The following is a 24,683-nucleotide window of genomic DNA, read 5'->3' on the forward strand; positions in this document are numbered from 1 at the left end:
ATACTTAAAGATGTGCTACACTCAGAAACACAGAAACACGGCCATCAATATGAAAGAAGGGAAAGGAAGAACACCTACCAGTAAAAGAGCATGGGAAGCTCAAAGCATATACTAGAAAATATCTCCAAGAAAATGGCAGGGCAAAGTCACTACGTATCAATAGTCACATTAAACATTAATGGTCTGAATTCTTCACGTAAAAGACACCATTTGGCTGATTGGCTCAAAGAACACAACCCAACTATTTGTTGCCTACAAGAAACACATCTCTCTAACAAAGAGGCATGCAGACTGAAAGTGAAAGGTTGGAAAAAGATATTCCATGCCAACAGAAACCAAAAAAAAGCAGGTGTAGCCATATTAATATCAGACAAAATAAACTTTAATACAAAAACTGTTAAGAGAGACAAAGAGAGACACTATATAACGATTAAGGGTTCAATTCAACAGGAAGATGTAACTATTATAAATGTATATGCACCTAATTACAGGGCACCGGTCTATTTAAAAGATATGTTAAGGGACTTAAAGGGAGATTTAGATTCCAATACAATAGTACTGGGGGACTTCAATACTCCACTCTCAGAAATAGACAGATCATCCGGACAGAAGATCAACAAGGAAACAGCAGATTGTCCAAATGGATCTAACAGATATCTACAGAACTTTCAACCCTACAGCTAAAGATTTTACATTCTTCTCAGCAGTGCATGGAACCTTCTCTAGGATTGATCACATACTAGGCCATAAAGCAAGTCTCAGCAAATTTAAAAGAATTAGAATCATACCATGCAGCTTCTCAGACCACAGCGGAATGAAGCTGGAAATTAGCAACTCAGGAAACCCCAGAAAGTATGCAAACACATGGAGACTGAATAACATGCTCCTGAATGAACACTGGGTCATTCAAGAAATCAAAAGAGAAATCAAAAACTTTCTGGAAGTAAATGAAGACAACAACACAACATATCAAAACTTATGGGATACAGCAAAAGCAGTATTGAGAGGCAAATTTATAGCAATAGGTGCCTATATCAAGAAATTGGAAAGGTACCAAATAAATGAGCTTTCAGCGCATCTCAAGGACCTAGAAAAACTGCAGCAAACCAAACCCAAATCTAGTAGGAGAAGAGAAATAATTAAAACCAGAGAAGAAATTAACACGATTGAATCCAAAAAAAACTACAAAAAAATCAGCCAAGCGAGAAGCTGGTTTGTTGAAAAAATAAACAAAATTGACACCCCATTGGCCCAACTAACTAAAAAAAGAAGAGAAAAGACCCGAATCAATAAAATCAGAGATGAAAAAGGAAACGTAACAACAGACACCACAGAAATAAAAAGAATCATCAGAAATTACTACAAGGACCTGTATGCCAGCAAACAGGAAAATCTGTCAGAAATGGATAGATTCCTGGACACATGCATCTACCAAAATTGAACCATGAAGACATCGAAAACCTAAATAGACCCATAACTGAAACAGAAATTGAAACAGTAATAAAGGCCCTCCCAACAAAGAAAAGCCCAGGACCAGATGGATTCACTGCTGAATTCTACCAGACATTTAAAGAAGAACTAATCCCATTTCTTCTCAAACTATTCAGAACAATCGAAAAAGAGGGAATCCTCCCAAATTCTTTCTATGAAGCCAGCATCACCTTAATCCCTAAGCCAGAGAAAGATGCAGCACTAAAAGAAAATTACAGACCAATATCCCTGATGAACATAGACGCAAAAATCCTCAATAAAATTCTGGCCAGTAGAGTACAACAACACATCAGGAAAATCATCCACCCAGACCAAGTGGGATTCATCCCTGGTATGCAGGGATGGTTCAACATTCGCAAATCAATCAATGTGATTCACCACATTAACAGACTGCAAAAGAAAAACCATATGATTATCTCAATTGATGCAGAGAAAGCATTCGATAAGATTCAACACCCTTGCATGATGAAAACTCTAAGCAAATTGGGTATAGAAGGAACATTCCTCAATATAATCAAAGCAATTTATAAAAAACCCATGGCTAGCATCCTATTGAATGGGGAAAAGTTGGAAGCATTTCCACTGAGATCTGGCACCAGGCAGGGATGCCCACTCTCACCACTGCTATTTAACATAGTTCTGGAAGTTTTAGCCAGAGCCATCAGACAAGAAAAAGAAATCAAAGGAATACAAATTGAGAAGGAAGAACTCAAACTATCCCTCTAGGCAGACGATATAATTCTTTACTTAGAGGATCCAAAGAACTCTACTAAGAGACTATTGGAACTCATAGAGGAGTTTGGCAAAGTGGCAGGATATAAAATCAATGCACAAAAATCAACAGCCTTTGTATACACAAGCAATGCTGCGGCCGAGAAAGAACTGCTAAGATCAATCCCATTCACAATAGCTACAAAAACAATCAAATACCTTGGAATTAACTTAACCAAGGACGTTAAAGATCTCTACAATGAGAATTACAAAATCTTAAAGAAAGAAATAGAAGAGGATACCAAGAAATGGAAAAATCTTCCATGCTCATGGATTGGAAGAATCAACATCATCAAAATGTCCATTCTCCCAAAAGCAATTTATAGATTCAATGCAATTCCAATCAGGATACCAAAGACATTCTTCTCAGATCTAGAAAAAAATGATGCTGAAATTCATATGGAAGCAAAAGCGACCTCGAATAGCTAAAGTAATCTTATACAATAAAAACAAAACTGGAGGCATCTCAATACCAGATTTCAGGACATACTACAGGGCAGTTGTAATGAAAACAGCATGGTACTGGTACAGAAACAGATGGATAGACCAATGGAACAATTGAAACACCAGAAATCAACCCAAACATCTACAGCCAACTTATATTTGATCAAGGATCTAAAACCAATTCCTGGAGCAAGGACAGTCTATTCAATAAATGGTCCTGGGAAAACTGGATTTCCATGTGCAGAAGCATGAAGCAAGACCCCTACCTTACACCTTACACAAAAATCCACTCAACATGGATTAAAGACCTAAATCTATGACCTGACACCATCAAGTTATTAGAGAACATTGGAGAAACCCTTCAAGATATTGGCACAGGCAAAGAGTTTCTGGAAAAGACCCGGGAGGCACAGGCAGTCAAAGCCAAAATCAACTATTGGGATTGCATCAAATTGAGAAGTTTCTGTACTGCAAAAGAAACAGTCAGGAGAGTGAAGAGACAACCCACAGAATGGGAAAAAATATTTGCAAACTATGCAACAGATAAAGGGTTAATAACCAGAATCTACAAAGAGATCAAGAAACTCCACAAAAACAAAACCAACAACCCACTTAAGAGATGGGCCAAGGACCTTAATAGACATTTTTCAAAAGAGGAAATCCAAATGGCCAACAGGTACATGAAAAAATGTTCAAGGTCATTAGCAATCAGGGAAATGCAAATCAAAACCACAATGAGGTTTCACCTCACCCCGGTTAGAATGGCTCACATACAGAAATCTACCAACAACAGATGCTGGTGAGGATGTGGGGAAAAAGGGACACTAACCCACTGTTGGTGGGAATGCAAACTGGTCAAGCCACTATGGAAGTCAGTCTGGAGATTCCTCAGAAACCTCAATATAACCCTACCATTCGACCCAGCCATCCCACTCCTTGGAATTTACCCAAAGGAGTTTAAATTGGCAAACAAAAAAGCGGTCTGCACCCTGTTTATCGCAGCACAATTCACAATAGCCAAGACCTGGAACCAACCTAAATGCCCAACAACGGTAGACTGGATAAAGAAATTATGGGATATGTATTCTTTAGAATACTATACTGCAGTAAGAAACAACGAAATCCAGTCATTTGCAACAAAATGGAGGAATCTGGAACACATCATGCTGAGTGAAGTAAGCCAGTCCCAAAGGGACAAATACCATATGTTCTCCCTGATCGGTGACAACTGACTGAACACCAAAAAGGAAACCTCCTGAAGTGAAATGGACACTCTGAGAAATGGTGACTTGATCAGCATAGCTCTGACTGTTAATGAACAACTTAATACATTATCCCTCTTAGTAGTTTTATTGTCTGTTCTATTTAATATGACTGGTTTAATTCTGTAATTATCACACAGTTATTCTTAAGTGTTGAAAATTAACTGAAATGTGATCCCTGTTAAACATAAGAGTGGGAATAAGAGAGGGAAGATATGTATAATTCGGGACATGCTCAAGCTGACTTGCCCCAAATGGTAGAGTTAGAAACATACCAGGGGATTCCAATTCAATCCCATCAAGGTGGCATGTACCAATGCCATCTCACTAGTCCAAGTGATCAATTTCTGTTCACAATTGATCATAATGAAAGGACTAAGAGTCAAAGGGAGCACATAAACAAGTCTAGTACCTGCTAACACTAACCGATAGAATAAATAAAGGGGAGAGTGATCCAACATGGGAAGTGAGATACTCAGCAGACTCATAGAATGGCAGATGTCCTAAATAGCACTCTGGCCTCAGAGTCAGCCCTAAAGGCATTTGGATCTGGCTGAAAAGCCCATGAGAGTATTTCAGGCATGGAAAGCCAAGACACTCTGGCAAAAAGATCTCTGTGAGTTAGATCCCAGTGGAAAGAACAGGTCTTCAAAGAAGGAGGTACCTTTCTCTGAAGGGAGGAGAGAACCTCCACTTTGACTATGACCTTGTCTAAACAAGATAAGAGTCGGAAAACTCAGAGGGCTTCCATAGCCTTGGAAACTCATAGCTGGTGCATAGGGAGATTACTGATGCCATAAACAAGAGTGTCAATTGGTAAAGTCAACAACAGGAGTCACTGTGCACTTACTCCTCATGTAGGATCTCTGTCTTTAATGTGCTGTACATTGAGATTTAATGCTATAACGAGTACTCAAACAGTATATTTCACGTTGTGTTTCTATGGGGGTGCAAACTGTTGAAATCTTTACTTAATGCATACTAAACTGATCTTCTGTAAAAAAAAAAAAAAGAAAGAAAGAAATTATCAATTCCCAACTTGACTCTCACTGGGATTAAACATGACAATAGGTCTGCTCTGATTTCATCATCATTTAAAAAAATCATCTATTATTTTTCACTTTATGTTTCTGTGTGGGAGCAAACCGTTGAAATCCTTACTTAATGTATACTAAGCTGATCTTCTGTATGTTAAGAGAATCGAAAATGAATCTTGATGTGAATGGAAGGGGAGAGGGAATGGGAAAGGGGATGGTTGCAGGTGGGAGGGATGGTATGGGGGGGAAGCCATTGTAATCCATAAGTCGTACTTTGGAAATTTATATTCATTAAATAAAAGTTAAAAAAATAATAATCAAAGCATCAACGGAATCCTTCATAGAGGGCTTAACACTTAGGTACAATGTGTTAAGCTGCCACTTGCAATGCCAGTATCCTATATCAGAACAAGCGCTCGAGGCCGGTGCTGTGACACAGTGGGTTAAAGCCCTGACCTGAAGTGCTGTAATCCCATAGGGGCACGTGTTCTAGTCCCAGCTGCTCCTCTTCTGATCCAGCTCTCTGCTGTGGCCTGGGATAACAGTGGAAGATGGCCCAAATCCTTAGGCCCTTGCACCCATGTTGGGGGCCCCTGCACCCATGTGGTAGACCCAGAGGAAACTCCTGGCTCCTGGCTTTGCATTGGCACAGCTCTGGCCACTGTGGCCATCTGGGAAGTGAACCAGTGGATGGAAGACCTCTCTGTCTCTTGACAGAGAGGTCTTTCAAATAAATAAAATAAATCTAAAAAGAAACAAAAAGTTCTCAAGTCCTGACAGCTATACTTTTGATCCAGCACCCTGTTAACATGCTTGGAAAAGCAGCAAAAGATGACCCAACTTCCTGGGTCCCTGCCAACAATGTGGGAAACCTAGGTGGAGCTCCAGATGCTGGATTTGACTTGGCTTATCCCCAGCAATGGTTGCTATTTGGGAAGTGAACTAGCAGATTCAAGAACTCTGTTACTATCTCTCTCTCTCTCTCTCTCTGTAACTCTGTCTTTGAAATAAATAAATCTTTTTATAAAGAAATTATTCACAGAAGTAGAAAAAAAACAAACTAAAAATTCATTTGAAACCAGAAAACCCTCAAATGGTCAAAGCAATCTTCAAAAACATAATAAATCTGAAGGAATTACAATATCTGATTTCAAGACATATTACAGAAGCATGAAAGCACTGGCTTAAAAACACACACATAGCTCAGTGTAACAGAATAGACAGCCCAGAAATAAACCCACATTTCCACAGGCAACTCACCTTTAACAAAGGAACCAAAATGCCCTGGAAAAAGAGAAGAATTTCTTTAGCAAGGAGTAAAGAAACTGATTATCCATATACTGAAGGCTGAAAATATATCCCCACACCTCCTACATTACAGAAAAGTCAATGCATGTTAAGTGAAAAAAATCTAAATATAAGACCATGAGATTCCAAGAAAACTGCAATAGCTTGTGTCCACAAACCCAGCAACCAGCTGAGAGGCAGAATAGGTAGGAAGTTACTGCTCTAGTCTAGGGGAAGAAAGTTTAAGAAAAGTAGACAGAGTGCAATCTCAGGGAAGAGTTAAGAGAAAACTGCAACAGCTTGTGTCCACAAATCCAGCAACTAGCTGAGAGGAGGCACCTGAGTCTGGCTGGGAGGACTGACAGGGGATTGTGCACACATGTAAGACTGTGAGGTGCCCCAAGGCTCCAAGGACATCACAGGCTCTGGGGCTTAGGCTGCCTGGGCATTCAAACAAAAAAAAAAAAAGAGAGAGAGAGAAGGACAGAGAGAGACAAAGAGAAAGAGAGATAGATAGAGAGAAAGAGAGAGAGAGAGAGAGAGAAAGAAATTAGAGAAATAAAAAAACAGGGATTGAGATTTATGGGATAATAACAAATGAGCAAACATATGGGTCTTAGAGTCCCTGAAGGTGTGGGAAGATAAAATGGATGACATTTTAGAAAATAATTATGAAAATTTCCCAAATTTGGAGAAAAACTGTCCAAGTATAGGAAAAACAGAACTCCTAATAGACATGACCAGAAAAGATGTTCACCACAACACTTTGTAGTCAAATTTTACACAGTAAAACATAAAGAAAAGATTCCAAAATGTGTACAAGAGAAACTCCAGATGACTTTCAAAAGTGCTTCCAATTAGACTATCGGCAGAATTCTCATCTGAATCCCTACAAGGTAGAAAAGAATGGTGAGATATAGTCCAAATCAAAACAAAACAAGTGCCAATGCAGAATACTCTGTCTTAAATGCTTTCATTTCTGAATGAAGGTGAAAAAGACCTTCATAACAAACAGTAATTGAAACAATATGTCACCACACATGCAGCCAAAAAAAAAAGCCCAAGATGTGCTACACACAGAAACATGGTTACCACTGTTAAAGAATGTGAAGGCAGAAATCTCCCAGTAAAAGTACAAGGGAAATCCCAAGTAAACAATGGGAATATTTATGGAAAAATGGCATGGCCCATTCATCACTTATCAATTGTATTATTGAATGTAAATGGTCTCAACTCTCCAAAAGAGGCAGACTGGCCAAATGGATTTAAAAAACAAGACCCATCTATTTGCTGCCTACAAGGAACCAAGAAATCCACAGTTGGAAAAGTTAAAGGATAGAAAAAGGTATACATGCTTATGAAAACCAAAAATGAGTAGGTGTAGCCATCTTAATTTCAGACAAAATAGACTTTATCACAAAAACCATTAAAAGGGAAAAACAAGGGCACTAAGATTAAGGGGTCAATTCAACAGGAAGATGTAACTATAATAAATATACATACACCCAATTACTGGACACCTGACTATTTAAAAGAGATGTTAAGGGATCTAAAGGGAGACATTATAAAAATAATGTATGAGGGCAGAATGGTGATTCTGCAGGTTAAGCTGTTGCTTGCAATGCCAGCATCCCATAACAGAAAGCCTGATATCAGTCCTGGCTACTCTTCTGTTCCAGCTTCCTGGTAATCCAGCTTCCTGATGATGCACCTGAGAAGGCAGCAGAAGATGGCCCAAGTGCTTGGATCCCCTCCACCTACGTCGGAGACCCGGATGGGGTTTCTTGTCCCTGGCTTCATCCTGGGCTACCCTAGATATTGCAACCACTTGGGGAATGAATCAGTAATGGGAGGTTTCTCTCTCCCTGTCTCTACCTTAAAAATACACATTTAGCAATAATGTACAGACTAGCTACTAAATACTGCAAAAGAACACAAAATAAAAACATTATTTCTTTCTATACTAGTTATATTACACAGAACACATTACTCTTTTTTTAAAGATTTATTTATTTACCTGAACATCAGAGTTACACAGACAAACAAGGAGAGACAGAGAGACAGAGAGAGAGAGGTTTTCCATCCATTGGTTCACTCCTCAATTGACCACAACAACTGGAGCAGTGCTGATCTGAAGCCAGGTGCAAGGAGCCTCTTTGGGATCTCCCATGTGGTTGCAGGAGCCAAAGGACTTGGGCCATCCTCCACTGCTTTCCCAGGACACACCAGAGAGTTGAATCATATGAGGAGCAGCCAGGGCTACAACTGGCGCCCATATGGGATGCTGGCACTTCAGACCAGGGCTTTAACCCACTGAGCCACAGCACCGGCCCCCCAGAACACATTACTCTTAAGAGTCTCCTATATTATCTTCTGAGACATCTATATACATATAAACAAGGGCACTTTAAGTGTCATAAAAATGGACTTAAATGATTAAGTCTTTTTTGCTGTAATAAATTTTGAAATCCATGCGTACAAGAAGGCTTCAAAAACATTTATGTAGTATGTGTTATAAAAAGAAGGCTTGTGAATCAACAGGTTTCCTGCCTACCTAAAAAATCAGCCTGGTCACCAGGGAGACCAAGGAAAGAGGCCCAAGAAAAGCCACTTGGGACTTGTGCAGAGTCCATCTCTGGAGTGAGCAAGAAGACAGCACCAGTCATGGGCAGTTCTGGGCCCCCTTGACCCTGGAGTGGGTACACAAACTTGCCAACTCACATTTAGGCTGAGGGAACAGACCAGCAGCCTGGCCAAAGATTGTCTCACCCATTCAGGAATCTGGACACAGCAGTGGCCTAAAAAGAACCATCACAAAGAGATGCACAAAACAGGAGTTAGCCAGAGTGCTAAGGGGGTAATAAAGGCACAGATTCTAGCCCAAGATAGCAGACAATGCCAACCTTCTCTTATGTTGTAAAGTTCCCTTCCTTTATTTTAAAGGCTTGGGAAACATACCTGTAGCCACTTCATGTATAAAACACACATGAACTATTCATAATTGGAATATAAATATCATTATTTCTCTGAGCAATGACCATCAGGAACTACCTCAGGGAGGGATAATCAAAGGGGATTACTTCAGTCCCATTCATAGAGAATTATGCATCCTACAGGAACCCCTTTTTACAAGCAACTTGTATTATTTTCCATTTAAAAACAATGGAATCTTTTTTTATTTCATAATAGATCAGATTAATGTCTTTGAATCAATAGCTCATCATTTTAATTATTTTATGATTATAATTATTATTATTATTATTTTGCAAGGGGAAATAATTCACCCCAGAGAGATTTTTGTTTATATAGAGCCCAACACCTATCTTGGGGATCACCTGTGATGCCAGATGGATGCACAAGCAAGCCAACTGAAGTCATCTACTAGGAGACACGACACTTAACCCAAATTGCTGTATTTCACTCTACACACACACACATAAAATGAAACCTGAAATAAAGAGCTCCAGTCTGTCAGTCCCCTAGTTTAAGCAAAGGGCACATGTGCATTATTCCAGGTCTGCACCCCCTTTGACTGTGCTCACAGGTGGACTATTTACACAGGAATGTGGAGTGTGAGTCAGGAGTAACTGCAGCAGTGAAAGTGGTCAGTGTTTCCATTAAAACTGATTTCAGTGACCTCAGATGCAATCATAGAACTTCTGCTCCTAGCAAAGGACACACACACAGCCACATTCAGCCCTTTCCCTACAAAACTCTGTTGCATGCTGTTTATTTAGGATTGTCTTTTCACATTTCATTACACCAGTTCTCTACTGCTTATAGAAATAGCAATGTAAGAATAGTGAAAAGTGAGTCAATTATATGAAACTACTTTAGAAATTAACTCTAAATTTAAACAAATTTAAAAACCCTAAAAGATAGAAGTTTAATTTTGGCAACCTGCACAAATGACCTATGTCTTATCTGTGCTTTTGAATACTTCCCGATCTCCCTTCTGGCCTTCCCCTCACCTCCTTTCTGCATCACTGCCCCTCGTGCCCATGAAGCCTGCTCCCTTTGGAGCAGTCCTGTAGACTGCCATTCAATCATGTGAGAAATGTTACTTATTTCAAAATGGCTCAGAAAGAGTTGGTATAAATTGTATACATGGATACCTCATGCACACTGCATGCACAAGCATGCATCTCCGTATGCAACCTAAGACTGTCTACAGAAACAGATTCTATTTGAGCTAATGACACATGCCTATCTCATCACACAGGATTCCCATTTCTGTTTTCTAAGAAGGAATAAAGCCATTTCAACAACATGCCTGGCATCTCTGGCAGTATGTAGAAACACAATCGATGTCTGGAATGTGTTGTCTAGAAGTGTCTGTCTTTCACAGGCTTGGTAATTGTAGTTATTCATTCACTTTTTTTTTTTTGACAGGCAGAGTGGACAGTGAGAGAGACAGAGAGAAAGGTCTTCATTTTGCGGTTGGTTCACCCTCCAATGGCCGCCGCGGCTGGAGCGCTGCGGCAGGCGCATCATGCTGATCCGAAGCCAGGAGCCAGGTGCTTCTCCTGGTCTCCCTTGCGGGTGCAGGGCCCAAGGACTTGGGCCATCCTCCACTGCACTCCCGGGCCATAGGAGAGAGCTGGCCTGGAAGAGGGGCAACCGGGACAGAATCCGGTGCCCCGACTGGGACTAGAACCCAGTGTGCATGCGCCACAAGGTGGAGGAATTAGCCTAATGAGCCACAGCGCCGGCCCATTCACTCAAACATATTTTAAGTTGCCCTGGATTTGCCATTAACATTTTGCAGGTGTGGCAATGTTTTTTCTGCCAAGGCCATTTGGAGATTTATAACATCATTCATGGACTATACAAAATTACTGAATTAAAAATTAGCATGCTGTAGATTGATTATCCAATCCAACATGCAGTTGCTTTGGCAGGTGCAGAACAAATGATTTCATGGACCCCAGATGGCCCACAGGCTGGCTGTCCCCATCCCTGATTCAGAGTAAAATACTAACTGAGGTTCTGACTTCTTACTCTTCACTTACTGGCCCGGTCAGAGCTGATGTGCAATAAAGGCCCCTGGAACCAACTGCAGTTAGAAGAAACTGCTTTCCACTTCCTTGTAACTTTAGGTTGTGCATTTTCATAGCCACTGATCCCACCCAAAATGTCCATTGATGGGCTAGTATTGTAGCACAATGTGTTAAGCTACCTCCCACAATGCCAACATCCCATATGAGCACCAGTTCAAGTCTCAGCTGCTCCACTTCCAATCGAGTTCCCTACTAGTATGCCTGGGAAAGGCAGCAGAAGACAGCCCAAAACTTGGGTCCCTGCCACCCACATGGGAGTCCAGATTAAACTAACTCCACATTATTGACACACACAGATCTGCATTAACTTCAGTTCACTTCTCATTTTGCAAAGGGATCAGTGGCAGATAACAGTTGACATCCTTGCTAACAGGAGAACAAAGAAAGCCTGAAGACAGAAATCATAAAGCAGCCAAATAAATCATCAACTATGATTCCATGACTTCAAACTCCAGACTGAAAAAAGTCTGTTAACTTAACAAAGAGGGGTCAATCCACAAAGCTACTGCACACCCTTCACGTTGCTCCCATCAGGAAAAAAACAAACACATAGGACCACAGCTGCCAGATGCATTCGCCAGGGACCCCACAGGGCCAACAAGAAGCAGGATGGGGTCCCTGGAGCAGATCCTATCCTGATCCTCCTTCCCCAGCCCCCTGCTGCCTCAGGCCTCACACTTTAGGCTTCCAAGCCCCGCCCCGCCAGAAGCACCCCGGGGACACAGCCAGAGGCTCAGCCTGAAGGCATTCAGCGACCCACCCAAAGTGGGAACTGAGCTTTTTTAATGTAGAGAACTGGAATCTCTGCCTTCCTTCCCCTGCCCTACTAGTGCACTTCCCCCCACCAGCGCCTTCTCTTGCAGCACTAAATAAAGCACATTCAGGAAAATTGGAGCAAAGTAGCCCGCCGGACTGGCTGGGCGCTGGGGGCTGGGAAGCGGCAGTGGGAGACAGGGCAGCAGGGTCCCAGCCCGAGCCTTGCCAGGAAAAGCTGCCAGGATTGCTAAGAAACAAGGGAAACACAAAGTGAAATATATTGTTTGAGTACTCGTTATAGCATTAAATCTCAATGTACAGCACATTAAGGATAGAGATCCTACATGAGGAGTAAGTGCACAGTGACTCCTGTTGTTGACTTTACCAATTGACACTCCTGTCTATGGCATCAGTAATCTCCCTATGCTCCAGTCATGAGTTTCCAAGGCTATGGAAGCCCTCTGAGTTTTCCGACTTCTATCTTGTTTAGACAAGGTCATAGTCAAAGTGGAGGTTCTCTCCTCCCTTCAGAGAAAGGTACCTCCTTCTTTGAAGACCTGTTCTTTCCACTGGGATCTCACTCGCACAGATCTTTTGCCAGAGTGTCTTGGCTTTCCATGCCTGAAATACTCTCATGAGCTTTTCAGCCAGCTCCGAATGCCTTTAGGGCTGATTCTGAGGCCAGAGTGCTATTTAGGACATCTGCCATTCTATGAGTCTGCTGAGTATCTCACTTCCCATGTTGGATCACTCTCCCCTTTATTTACTCCATCGGTTAGCGTTAGCAGGTACTAGACTTGTCACTTTGTGTTTCTATGGGGGTGCAAACTGTTGAAATCCTTACTTAATGCATACTAAACCGATCCTCTGTAAAAAAAAAAAAGAAATTATCAATTCCCAACTTGACTCTCACTGGGATTAAACATGACAATAGGTCTGCTCTGATTTCATCATCATTTAAAAAAAATTATCTATTATTTTTCACTTTATGTTTCTGTGTGGGAGCAAACTGTTAAAATCCATACTTGATGTATACTAAGCTGATCTTCTGTATATTAAGATAATCGAAAATGAATCTTGATGTGAATGGAAGGGGAGAGGGAGTGGGAAAGGGGAGGGTTGTGGGTGGGAGGGACGGTATGGGGGGGAAGCCATTGTAATCCATAAGTCGTACTTTGGAAATTTATATGCATTAAATAAAAGTTTAAAAAAAAAAAAAAAAGAAACAAGGGAGCCCCATCTGGCAGCCGCCAGCCACCTCACAGCAAACCCCTCCCCCGCGAACACATCCCTCCATACTTGCTGTGCACAGTCCCGGGAGCAGGTCTCCTTTCTTCAGGACACACGTGGAGTGGAGCGCAGTGTGCGGGGCAGTAAAAGTCCCCGGCACGTGGCCCGCAGGCGGCAGAAGCTGCAGCACGGACGCAGCGGGTGGCAGGCTGGGGCTTCGTGCGCTCAAACTGCCGGGCCGGTTAGTGCCGGGAGAGACACAGTGAAGGCAGGAGAACTAGCACCGCGACCTCTTAGGGCTGACTCTGGTCGCTGAATGAACTTCCTCTGGCCCAAACTTGGAGCATGCGCATTCGGAGCACGTAGTTCCTCAGCTCACCTGGCACTCTGGGAAATGGAGTCCAGGGCGGGCTTTCCCAGAGACCAGATGGGCCTCCCCAAGGACTTCTGTCTGCAGCAGATGGAGACAGACAGGAGAACAGGGCATTTGCGTTTGCTTACATCCCTCCTTCCCTTCCTTCCCATCCCAAAAATCTCAAAGATCGGTTGGAGCTCCGTCTTTCCTGAACCAAAATCTTAAGCAATGACACCCACTGCTGCTAACACCCAAATCCGTGCTCCTTCAGAAAATCTGTCTCCTTCCAGAAAAATCTTACTGCTGCTTTGTTCCTGGAAGTGACTCTTAAATAATAGATGACTATGAGTACAGTTTAACTTTTAGCAGAGGTGTAGAGGGCATAGTTTAACATCCAGCTTTGAGAAAATAATTCTAATTTGTGTTTTATTGATGCTTATAGTTCCTTGCAAATCATTCCACACAATTCTTAAGTCACCAAATAAAGAAACAAACAGGGGAATTGGATACAGAACTAACATTACTGAGTCCCTTCTGGGATTCCAGTTAAGGGACTAAATTCCTTACATTGTATTATTTATACCTTAGATTAATCCTGGAGACAGTATTATCAGGAGTTCACAAAGACAAAACTGAGGTAGAAAAATTTTAGTATTTGCCCATGGCAATATCGTTAAAAGTCTATGTTAACAGAAGTCACTGTGCACTTACTCCCCATGCAGGACCTCTGTCCTCAATGAGTTGTACTCTGAGAATTAACTGCAAAACTTGTTCTCAAACAGTATTTTTTTACATTGCTGGCAGGTATGTGGCCAACTGTTGAAATCTTTACTTAGTATAGGGTTAGTCTTCTATATATAAAGTTAATTAAAAATGAATCTTAAAGAAGAATGGGATGGGGGAGTAGGAGGTGGGATAGGAGTGAGGGAGGGAGGGTGGGTATGGGGGAAAATCACTATATTCCCAAAGTTGTACCTATTAAAATTGTATTAATTAAATAAAAGCTTTAACAAAAAAAGTCGAGGTTAAAGTCCAACTGAAACCTAATACTGGTTTAAGAAATCTTCCTTTTCCTTGAGGTTCTGTTTTTAAATCATAGATTTCTCATTCAGAAAAAAACAGTGAGAGAGAGGAATAGTACCTGCAACAATAATCTACACTGTAGAGAATCACATAGAATTATAACTTATCTAAAAAAGATAGGATATGAAAAGTTGTTATTATTCCATGGGCATTTTTTCTTATGCTTAATATCAAGATAACATATAAATATTATGCATTCTTAGATATATGTGTGTGGTTTATTTTTTTTTGAAAGTCAGAGTTATACAGAGAGAGAAGAGGCGGGGGGGAGAGAGAGAGAGAGAGAGAGAGAGAGAGAGAGATCCACTGGTTTATTACTCAGTAGGTCGCAACAACCAGAGCTGTGCTGATCCAAAACCAGGATCCAGGGGCTTCCTCTGGGTCTCCCACATGGATGCAGGGGCCCAAACACTTGGGCCATCTTCTACCACCTTCTCAGGCCATAGCAGAGAGCTGGATTGGAAGTGGAGCAGCTGAGACTTGAACCAGAGCCATATGAGATGCCAGGACTGGAGGCAGTGGCTTTACCCACTATGCTACAGCATCAGCCCCCAGAATGCTTAACTCTACCCGTTGACTTTGCACTAGTATTTCCTAAATCAGTTAGTATAGATTTGTGTAGATTGTTGTTTCTTGACAGCTTGAAAACTTCATGAGGCAAGAAGCATGTTTGCTTGGACATTAAAACTCAGCATCTTGACAGAGTCAGTCCCTTAGTTGAATACATAAGTGAGGATATAAAAAATAAAAAAGATTTTGACCCCCAAGAACTTCCAAGTAGAGGAGACAAGGAAATAGAAATCTATTTAATGACTGTCACAATTGGGTGAATATATAATTTGTTGTTTTGAGACAAGTTTGATCATAAAAGGAATGTAATAATAACTACACAGGGTTGAAGTGCATAAACAGGAACTATCCAGGGCCAATCAGATTAAATGTTCACCCTGGCTATGTAAGGCATTTGATTCATTTATTTATTAATCATTTATTGAGCAATCTTTTGTGTGATGTGTGGAAAGAACTAGCAGCCATTTGATTTCCCCAGAAATTGTAGTAAGAGACACTGAGCAACCAAATATAGGCAGGGAGAGTGGAATGAATCACAAAAGGCTTTGGACACAAAGGTAAGGAAGACAAAAGGCATGGAGGTCAAATAACGGGTCTATAACAGGAAATTTAATAGGTACTGTGACAGTGGGAACGAAGAAGAGGTAAAGCATTACAGTGAGATCTAAAAGGCAGAATGAACAGGATTTCAACACTTAACCATGGTATATGAAGTCAGAATGAAATTCACGTGTAAAGTTTAATTTGTAGTTTATTATTTAAAGGACAAGATGTTTTCAGTACATTAATATTTATCAGTAATAATAGGTTACTTCTGGGGCTGGTGCTGTGGTGGCAGGTAAAGCTGCCACCTGCAGTGCCAGCATTCCATATGGGTGCTTATTTGAGTCCTGGCTGCTCCTCTTCTGATCCAGCTCTCTTCTATGGCCTAGGAAAGCAGTGGAAGACGGTCCAAATTCTTGGGCCCCTGCACCCACATGGGAGACCTGGAAGAAGCTCCAGGCTCCTGGTATCAGATTGCCCTAGCCCTGTTCTGGCCATTGCAGCAATTTGGAGAGTAAGCCAGTGGGTGGAAGACCTTCCCCCCCCCACCATATGTGTGTGTGTGTGTTTATGTGTGTGTATGAGTCTCTGTCTCTCTGTTAACTCTTTCTTTCAAATGAATAGATCTTCAAAAAATAGAATAAAAAAATTGTTGCAAGTGCCTACTGTCATGTAGCTCAACAGTAGCAAGTGCAACGTATGACTTGTCAGTCATGGGGAAGAAAGGAACACACAGACACAAGGCTGTCTTTTCCAATTTTATTATTCACACACTGGGGACACACCAGGGGTTTTATATCATGCTACTCATCAACATACTCACTGGGGTCAATACACTTATCAGTATCAATGTACTCATCAATCTATCCTATTTAATACATTTATCACTAAACTTAACACTATTATTTAATGTGACTTAACTATTTAACTACTCAACTACTTAACCACTTAACTACTTGACTTAACCACTTAACTAGTTAACTACTTAATACATCTACCCAATCTTAACAATATCACTTAACAACCAGGCAATTGTGGGGAGCAACCGAGACTAGACTAAATTACTGGAACTGCTAGGACTAATTCTGTGCATCTGATCTCCCACAATATGGTGCTGAGAGAGAGCAAACAACTTCCACGCAGCTGCCTCACCAATTCAACTAACAAGCTGCAGGAGCTGATCCTGCTCTTGATCGGAGGAGAGCAGTGTGCTCGGCGTGTGGGCAGCAGAGTTGGGATTGGTGGAAGAGGACTATAAAGGAGGAGAGAGACAAAATGCACCAGGAATATCTGAGGAACATCTGAGCAACCCCTGAGGGAGCCGGCTGGTGTTGTGCCATTCCTCCGCGGAAGCAGGAAAGCAGCGGGGGTGCCACCCCTCCACGGAGGCGGGGGGGGGCAGCAAACCCCGGGGTGGCAGCGTTGTTCCTCTGCGAGCGGGGGAGCAGCAGGCAATCAATATTATTATACCACAAGTCACAACAAACACTATTAAAGTAATCTTAAGTATTATCACAATGAACAATACAAGTACAGCAAAAGATTCAATATATAACATTGGTTTGCTACGTATCTAGGCTCGCATCACTATCACGAATGTGTTTCTCCTGTGGGGAATGACCAGTGTCCAGAGTTCAGTGTCCCAGCAGGGACAGAACTTGGACCAGTCACTTACAGGCAGGAAGCTGTGGGAAGGTTATCTCTCTGGGCAGTAGGCTCAAGGTTCCAGGCGGGCAACAGGTGAGAAGTTGGAGAGGTCCTCTGCTGAGAGGCCTGGTCCAGCTCTGCCGTCTTTTTAGCATCCGTACCACTCAGAGAGTAGGCCAAAAGCCGCGTGCAGCAGGCACTTTGAATTGCTATCCACTGCTTATCACCGGCAGCAAAGCAGAGGCAGAGCGCTTTATTTAAGAGAGGTAAATATAGGTTCATACTGAGCACCAGGAACCAGCCACGTGGAGGAGTATCTGGGCCAGGAAGCCTAGGGCACGTGGCCGTTGGGGGAGAACATGTGTCCTCCACGAGAACATGGAGGCACAGGGTGCAGCAAGCCTCCTCCTGGCAAGAGGCCAGAGAAAGAGAAGGCCCGGGACATACCGTGTCCCAGGCTTTTAACCCACTTCCAAAGGGGAGTGGTTAATTAACCTGATTGGTGGTGGGCACCCGGGTGTAGCCAGGTAGGGAATAAGGTCACACAGGGGTGTGGTGAAGGTATCAGGTAGGGCGTGAGGTCACACAGGGGCTGTGGCGAAGGAGTGGTCTTCCAGCTCACGAACCTAATCAATTTTAACCTGTATGCCTGCCTGTCGCTCCCCCTCTTTGCGGAGGAACGACACAGGACCCTGCGCTATTCTTTTGTCTGCTCGGCCCTCCCCGGGTTTGCTGCTGGTTCTTCCCGGGTTAGCTACCGACCAACCCATGCACCCACATGGGAGACCAGGAGAAGCACCTGGCTCCTGGTTTCAGATCAGCGTGATGCGCTGGCTGCAGCGCACCAGCTGTGGTGGCCATTGGAGGGTGAACCAACGGCAAAGGAAGACATTTCTCTCTGTCTCTCTCTCTCACTGTCCACTCTGCCTGTCAAAAAAAAAAATAAAAAAAATTGACACTCTTGTTTATGGCATCAGTAATCACCCTAGGCTCCTGTCATGAGTTGCCAAGGCTATGGAGGCCTTTTGAGTTCACCGACTTGATCATATTTAGACAAGGTCATAGTCAAAGTGGAAGTTCTCCCTTCAGAGAAAGGTACCTCCTTCTTTGATGGCCCGTTCTTTCCACTGGGATCTCACTCACAGAGATTTTATTTTATTTTATTTTATTTTTTGCCAGAGTGTCTTGGCTTTCCATGCCTGAAATACTCTTATGGGCTTTGCAGCCAGATCCAAATGCCTTAAGGGCTGATTCTGAGGCCTGAGTGCTGTTTAGGACATCTGCCATTCCATGAGTCTGCTGTGTATCCCACTTCCCATGTTGGATTGTTCTCTCCCTTTTTAATTCTATCAGTTAGTATTAGAAGACACTAGTCTTGTTTATGTGATCCCTTTGACTCTTAGTCCTATCATTATGATCAATTGTGAACAGAAATTGATCACTTAGACTAGTGAGATGGCATTGGTACTTGCCACCTTGATGGGATTGAATTGGAATCCCCTGGCACGTTTCTAACTACCATTTGGGGAAAGTCTGATTGCGCATGTCCCAAATTGTACATCTCTTCCCTCTCTTATTCCCACTCTTATATTTAACAAGGATCACTTTTCAGTTGTTTCTTTTTTTTATTTTATCCTATATTTTTATTTTGCACACACATGCTTGCATGCACACACACACACACATGCACTTACACCAAATCACACTTCAAAAACTATTTTGTAACACAGTTTCATCAATTATGTTGTGTACGTCTTTCCATGTCAAATGCTTATTTCAATATATATATTTAACCACTACATAAATATTCCATTTTGTATAATTAAAAAACATCCATTGTTTTTGTGTGTGTGACTTGATCCCCCACAAGATTCTTTCTTTTTTTTCTTTTATTTTTTTTATTTAATAAATGTGAATTTACAAAGTGAAATTTTGTATTGTTGTGGCTCCCCCCCAACCTCCCTCCCTCCCGCGGTCCTCCCCTCTCCCACTCCCTCTTCCATCCCGCCCTTCATCAAGTTTCATTTTCAATTACCTTCATTTATCTTTATTTATCTTCATTTTAGAAGATCAACTTAGTATACACTAAGCAAGGATTTCAACAGGCTGCACTCACACAACTGCACAAGGTATAGGGCATTGTTCGACTAGTAGTGTTGTTTTTAAGTTTCATAGTAAAACACATTAAGGACAGAGATCCTACATGGGGAGCTTGTACCCAGTGACTCCCGTTGTTGATTTAACAATTGGCACTCTTATTTATGACATCAGCAATCACCTGAGACTCCTGCCATGAGCTGTCCAGGATATGGAAGCCCCTTCAGTTCACCAACTCTGAACTTGTTTAGTCAAGGCCATATCACAGTGGAGGTTCCTTCCTCCCTTCAGAGAAAGGCACCTCCCTCCTTGATGGCCTGTTCTTTCTGCTGGGGTCTTGTTCACCAGGATCTTTCATTTAGATTGCTTTTTGCCACTGTGTCATGGCTTCCCATGCCTGTGAGACTCTCATGGACCTTTTAGTCAGATCCGAATGTCCCAAGGGTTGATTCTGTGGCAGGGGTGCTGTTTTGGGCATTTGCCATTCTATGAGTCTGCTGTGTGTCCTGCTTCCCCCACAGGATAATTCTCTCCCTTTTAATTCTGTCCTTCATTATTTGCTTACACTGGTCTTATTTGTGAAATCTCTTTGACACTTACCCTATCTTTTTGATTGGTTGTGTATTTATACTTATCTCTTTACCAAGTGCGCTGGCATTGGTATCTGCCTCCTAGGTAAGATTGAGCTGAAATCCCCTGGCACATTTCTAGTTCCAACATTGGAGGTAAGTCTGAGAGAGCATGCGCCGACCTATATATCTCCTCCCTCTCTTATTCCCATGCCTATTTTTTTTTTTGACAGGCAGAGTGGAAAGTGAGAGAGAGAGACAGAGAGAAAGGTCTTCCTTTTGCCGTTGGTTCACCATCCAATGGCTGCCACGCCGGCGTGCTGTGGCCAGCGCACCGTGCTGATCCGAATCCAGGAGCCAGGTGCTTCTCCTGGTCTCCCATGGGGTGCAGGGCCCAAGCACTTGGGCCATCCTCCACTGAACTTCCAGGCCACAGCAGAGAGCTGGCCTGGAAGAGGGGCAACCGGGACAGAATCTGGCGCCCTGACCGGGACTAGAACCTGGTGTCCCAGTGCTGCAAGGCAGAGGATTAGCCTATTGAGCCACAGCGCCGGCCCCACTCCTATGTTTAACAGAGATCAGTTTTCTGTTAATTTTAAACACCTAAGAATGATTGTGCATTGATTACTGAGTTCAACTAGTGGTCTTATGTAAAACAAACAGAGCAACAACAACAACAACAACAACAAAAATACTAAAAGGAATAAAATAGTAAGTTGTTCCTCAACAGTCTAGACAAGGGCTGATCATGTCATTGTCTCTCATAGTGTCCATTTCACTTCAATAGGTATCATTTTAGATGCTCGTTTAGTTGCCATCGAACAGGGAGGACATATGATATTTGTCCCTTTTGGACGGGCTTATTTCACTCAGCATGATATTTTCCAGCTTCTTCCATTTTGTTGTAAATGCCCAGATTTCATTGTTTTTTTTTTTTTTTTTTTTTTTTTTTTTTTTTTTTTTTTTTTTTTTACTGCTGTATAGTGTTCCATAGAGTACATATCCCATAGTTTCTTTATCCAGTCATCCGTTGATGGACATTTAGGTTGATTCCATGTGTTAGCTATTGTGAATTGAGCTGCAACAAATATTGAGGTGCAAATGGCTCTTTTTTTCTCCCCTTTAATTCCATTTGGGTATATTCCAAGGAGTGGGATGGCTGGGTCCTGTGGTAGTGCTATATTCAGGTTTCTGAGGACTCTCCAAACTGTCTTCCATAGTGGCTTGACCAGTTTGCATTCCCACCAACAGTGGATTAGTGTCCCTTTTTCCCTGCATCCTTGCCAGCATCTGTTGTTGGTTGATTTCTGTATGTAAGCCAATCTAACTGAAGTTAGGTGAAACCTCATTGTAGTTTTGATCTGCATTTCACTGATGGCTAGGGATCCTGACCATTTTTTCATGTGTCTGTTGGCCATTTGGATTTCCTCTTTTGAAAAATGTCTGTTAAGGTCCTTGGCCCATTTTTTTATTGGGCTGTTTGTTTTGATTCTGTGGTGTTTTTTGATCATTTTATAGATTCTAGTTGTTAATCCTTTATCTGTTGTGTAGTTTGCGAATAACATCTCCCATTCTGTTGGTTGCCTCTTCACTTTCCTGACTGTTTCCTTTGCTGTAAGGAAACTCTTCAATTTGAGGTAATCCCATTTGTTTATTTTATCTTTGATTACCCGTGCCTCTGGGGTATTCTCCAGGAATTCTTCGCCTGTTTCAATATCTTGAAGGGTTTCCCCTATGCTCTCAATTAGTTTCATGGTGTGTGGTGCATCTCTAGTTCTTTGATCCATGTTGAGTGGATTTTTGTATAAGGTGTAAGGTAGGAGCCGGCGCCGCGGCTCACTAGGCTAATCCTCCGCCTAGCGGCGCCGGCACACCGGGTTCTAGTCCCGGTTGGGGCGCCGGATTCTGTCCCGGTTGCCCCTCTTCCAGGCCAGCCCTCTGCTGTGGCCAGGGAGTGCAGTGGAGGATGGCCCAGGTGCTTGGGCCCTGCACCCCATGGGAGACCAGGAAAAGCACCTGGCTCCTGGCTCCTGCCATCGGATCAGCGCGGTGCGCTGGCCGCAGCGCGCCGGCCGCGGCGGCCATTGGAGGGTGAACCAACGGCAAAGGAAGACCTTTCTCTCTGTCTCTCTCTCTCACTGTCCACTCTGCCTGTCAAAAAAAAAAAAAAAAAAGGTGTAAGGTAGGGGTCTTGCTTCATACTTCGACATGTGGACATCCAGTTTTCCCAGCACCATTTGCTGAAGAGGCTGTCCTTGTTCCAGGGGTTGGTTTTAGGTCCTTTGTCGAATATGAGTTGGTTATAGATATTTGGATTGATCTCCAGTGTTTCTATTCTGTTTCATTGGTCTATCCATCTGTTTTTGTACCAATATCAGGCTGTTTTGATTATAACTGCCCTGTAGTATGTCTTGAAGTCTGGAATTGTGATGGCTCCGGCCTTGTTTTTATTGTAAAGGATTGCTTTAGCTATTCTCGGTCTCCTGTTTCTCCATATGAATTTCAGCATCGTTTTTTCTAGGTCTTTGAAGAATGACTTTGGTATTTTGATTGGTATTGCATTGAACTTGTAAATTGCTTTTGGGAGAATGGACATTTTGATGACATTGATTCTTCCAATCCATGAGCATGGCAGGTTTTTCCATTTTTTTGTTTCATCTTCTGTTCCTTTCTTTAGTGTTTTGTAATTTTCATCATAGAGGTCTTTGACATCCTTGGTTAAATTTATTCCAAGGTACTTTATTGTTTTTGTGGCTATCATGAATGGAATTGATCTTAGAAGTTCTTCCTCGGCCCTGGCATTATCTGTGTATACAAAGGCTGTTGATTTCTGAGTGTTAACTTTGTATCCTGCTTCTTTGCCAAACTCTTCTATGAGTTCCAATAGTCTCTTATAGGAGTTTATCGGGTCCCATACATATGTAATCATGTCATCTGCAAATAGGGATAGTTTCACTTCCTCCTTTCCCATTTGTATCCCTTTAATTTCTTTTTCTTGCCTGATGGCCCTGGCTAACACTTCTAGGACTATATTGAATAGCAATGGTGAGAGTGGGCATCCCTGTCTGGTGCCAGTTTTCAATGGAAATGCCTCCAACTTTTCCCCATTCAATATGATGCTGGCCATTGGTTTATCATAGACTGCCTTAATTGTGTTGAGGAATGTTCCTTCTAACCCCAATTTGCTTAGGGTTTTCATCATGAAAGGGTGTTGTATTTTGTCAAATGCTTTCTCTGCATCTATTGAGATAATCATGATTTTTGTTTCTGAATTTATTAATGTGATGTATTACATTGATTGACTTTTGAATATTGAACCATCCCTGCATACCAGGGATAAATCCCACTTGGTCCGGGTGAATGATCTTTCTGATGTGCAGTTGGATTTGGTTTGCCAGAATTTTGTTGAGTATTTTTGCATCTATGTTCATCAGGGAGATAGGTCTGTAGTTTTCTTTCTCTGTTGTGTCTTTTCCGGGCTTAGGAATGAAGGTGATATTGGCTTCGTAGAAAGAATTTGGGAGGATTCCCTCCCTTTAAATCGTTTTGAATAATTTGAGAAGAACTGGGGTTAGTTGTTCTCTAAATGTCTGGTAAAATTTGGTGGTGAAGCCATCCGGTCCTGGGCTCTTCTTTTTCAGTAGTGCATTTATTACTGATTCAATTTCTCCCATGGTTATGGGTCTGTTTAGATTTTCTATATCTTCACGGCTCAGTTTAGGAAGGTTGTATGTGTCCAAGAATCTATCCATTTCTTCCAGGTTCCCCAATTTGTTAGCATACATCTCTTTGTAGTGGTTTCTGATGATTTTTTTTTATTTCTGTTGTGTCTGTTGTTACATTTCCATTACTATCTTTGATTTTATAGATTTGGGTCTTCTCTCTCCTTTTTTTGGTTAGTTGGGCCAATGGTGTGTCGATTTTGTTTATTTTTTCAAAGAACAAGCTCCTGGTTTTGTTGATCTTTTGTATTGTTTTTTTTTTTTCAATTCTGTTTATTTCTTCTCTGATCTTTAGTATTTCTTTCATCCTTCTGGATTTGGGCTTGATTTGCTGCTGTTTTTCTAAATCCTTGAGGTGCATGGAGAGTTCATTTGTTTGGTTCCTTTCCAGCTTCTTGATGTAGGCACCAATTGCTATAAATTTTCCTCTTAGCACTGCTTTTGCTGTGTCCCACAGGTTTTGATAGGTTGTGTTATCATTTTCCTTTGTTTCTAGAAATCTTTTGATTTCTCTTTTAATTTCTTCAATGACCCACTGTTCATTTAAGATCATGTTGTCCATTCTCCATGTTTGCATATGGTGCAGAGATTCTTGGGTTGTTGATTTTGAGTTTCACTGCTCTATGGTCTGAGAAGCTGCATGGTATAGTTTCAATTTTTTTTTTAATTTCTTGAGGCTCCCTTTATGGTCTAGCATATGGTCAATCCTAGAGAATGTTCCATGTACTGGGGAGAAATACGTGTACTCTGTGGCTGTGG

General features: G+C 41.9%; 1 protein-coding gene across 4 annotated transcripts in view; it reads right to left on the bottom strand.

Moving 5' to 3' along the window:
- Positions 1-13,766, bottom strand: part of LOC100350369 (uncharacterized) — a 44,588-nt gene extending 30,822 nt beyond the window's left edge. For 3 of the 4 annotated variants that reach the window (XM_089323617.1, XM_089323615.1, XM_089323614.1), the window contains exon 1: positions 13,408-13,766. The gene's annotated coding sequence lies outside the window, so the exon portion shown is untranslated. Of the gene's footprint in view, positions 1-6,265; positions 6,290-13,407 lie in introns of all 4 variants that reach the window. The other variant, XM_089323616.1, reaches the window with a different exon arrangement.
- Positions 13,767-24,683: the final 10,917 nt, after the last annotated feature.

This window comes from Oryctolagus cuniculus, chromosome 21, assembly GCF_051225735.1.
Source record: "Oryctolagus cuniculus isolate XC-2025 breed Fujian yellow rabbit chromosome 21, ASM5122573v1, whole genome shotgun sequence".
In the NCBI taxonomy this organism is placed as follows: domain Eukaryota; kingdom Metazoa; phylum Chordata; class Mammalia; order Lagomorpha; family Leporidae; genus Oryctolagus; species Oryctolagus cuniculus.